Consider the following 2,468-nt stretch of genomic DNA (forward strand, 5'->3'; position numbering starts at 1 on the left):
GATAGGGATAGGGATAGGGATAGGGATAGGGATAGGGATAGGGATAGAGATGAGGATGTGAATGGGGTGGGGATGACATGGGTGGGATGGGGATAGAGGTGGGGTTTATTAAATGGGATGGGGAAGGGGATGAGCTAAGATGGGGAGTGGGATAAAGATGGGGAGTAAAGGGGAAGGGAGTGGGATAGAGGGGGGGAGGGGAAGGAATAGGGCAGAGATAGAGCCTATATAGCTTCATAGGGCTGAGGAATGGGGCTGAGACAGAGCTGGAGAGAGGAAGAGGATGGGATAGGGGAGAGGAAGAGTCAGCTCTTGTTCAAAGAGCACATGTTCAGGCAGCAGCTCAGCCACATTGGGCACAGCAGCCTTGGAGAGCACTGAATGCCTTTCTCTTCTGCTGCTGTCCCGAGGGGCTGTGCTGCTCCACCAGCCAACTGTACCAGCAGGTTTTTATTTTACATTTATTTTCCTAATGGCTTGGGTGGCCTGAAAACTTGAGCAGTGAATTGTGACTGCTCAAGATTGGGTAAAAATCCACACAATGGCTGTGCACTGCAGTGTGGCACCAGGGATGAGTCACCGAAATTGCAATTAGGGAAGAAAAAAACAGTGGGTTTACCAGCAACCAGCGTTGCATTTCTCCGGAATTACAACGGCTCCTTAGGCTGGATTGTGAGAAATTGCTCCATGGCAGAAAACACATGGAAATGGAAGAAGTAGTAGCTGATGCAAAAACAGCTTAACAATGAAAGGAGGAAGGAAAAGCAGCACTGATTTTTATGGTGACAGGGTGGGTGCTTTGGGAGGGACACGTGGGGCGAGCAGAGGAAACCACGGGAAAACCTGGGGATGTGGGACAGGGGAGTTGGGCCCTGACATGGAACCCAAGTGATGCAGGTAGCCTGGGCAGAAAGGGCACACAGGGAAGGAGGCCCTGGCAGTGACAGGGGTCCCATGAATGTCCCCTCCTCAGTTATCCCACCCTCAGCACCTTGCTAGGGAGAACCTCAGCCGAGCGCAGCAACCAAGGAAGGTGCATCACCCTTGGATTGCTGGAGTCCTGGAAAGCAAAAGTCAATCTTTTGGTTGTCTTCCATTAGCTTTATTTTGTCTTTCCAGAAGGCACATACTGTTTTGCAGGAGTGTAAAGCACTGAGCAAAGGAGCTCCATGGAGAATGAGCACATATATAATCTTTATGGCCTCACAGTAACATCAGGTATCAGCAAGTCTGGTGGGAGGCTGATTGCAGCTCTCCAGTCCACACGGTGCCACAGAGATTTCTGACTTCTGTCCCCTCTTTCTGAAGCTGCTCCAGCACCAGGAGGAAAGGCCAACAGCTCCCAGGGGGCTCGGCAGGGCTCGGACTCCGAGTGCATCCGTCAGGCTTGGCTTCACTCCCGGGTCATCAACTGCACAAGAAGCTCTGCGAAACCAGAGCCCCGGGGATTCAAATCCTCATCTCCACCCCAGTGCAGAGACACAGCTGTGCCACCCACCCCGGGACCAGAGCAGAGGAAAGCTGCTCCTCACCCTCCCCAGCCAGCAGCAGGTATCAGCCAGCTCTCACTTGTGGGCTCTGAACAACCCTTTTGTGCTTGGATTTTTTGTGTTTTTAATTCTTTTAATTGAACACAGAGGTGGTCCAAGGTGGAGACCAGACAGATGCTGCTGCTGCTGTTGGGAAGCAGAACCCTGCTTGTTGTGACCACTCTCCTGCACTGTCACTGTCCCCAAAGCAACAGGACACAACACTAGGAAGGAGCCAACAGCACAAGTGTCATTTTTCTGTGCCCTACTGCTCCTGGACAGCCATCAGGCTTCACTATTGCCAGTCCAAGTTGTTATTAGTCCTTTCTGTCCCAGGACTCCCAGGTGTGCTAGACCTGAGCCCTTGTTGCAGCCTGGCTTGTATCTCCATCATTAAGGCCACATGAAGGAGCAGATGCTGGTGAGTCCCCTCTGTCACCAGAGACACTGTGCTGGTGGTGGCATCACAGCAGTTTTAACCCCAGTGGGGAAAGTCCCTCAGTACTAGTTAATATGCAGCATGGCTATTCCCAAATACCTTAACTCATCCCTTGGGAAGGTCACATCACCAGAGAGGTCAGTGACCAGAGCGCTCTGGCTTCTGGGGGATGGTGACAGTCTCCTGTCCCTTAATGCCAGCTGCTGCCTGGTGAGACTGTCCCCAGTCACTGTGTGGTGACAGTCGTGCCCCACATGGACAGCCACCAGTGGTCTGCACCCCTGCAGTGCTGGGGACAGTGGCTCTGGGCAGGGATGGGAGCAGCCACACCAATCTGAGGCCACGGCCTGGCTCGGGGCCCTGGGAACCCGGGAGCTTCCCCAGGCGTGGCTGTTGGAGCCTTGGGAATGTCCTTTGAAGGAGGTTTCTGACCTTTGGTGCTTGCCAGGAATTGCAGGGTCGAAGAGCAATTACACACCTGACACCCTTTACAAGGGGAT

The sequence above is a fragment of the Neopelma chrysocephalum genome, unplaced genomic scaffold (assembly GCF_003984885.1).
Source record: "Neopelma chrysocephalum unplaced genomic scaffold, ASM398488v2 Primary Assembly neopelma1_63, whole genome shotgun sequence".
In the NCBI taxonomy this organism is placed as follows: Eukaryota; Metazoa; Chordata; class Aves; order Passeriformes; family Pipridae; genus Neopelma; species Neopelma chrysocephalum.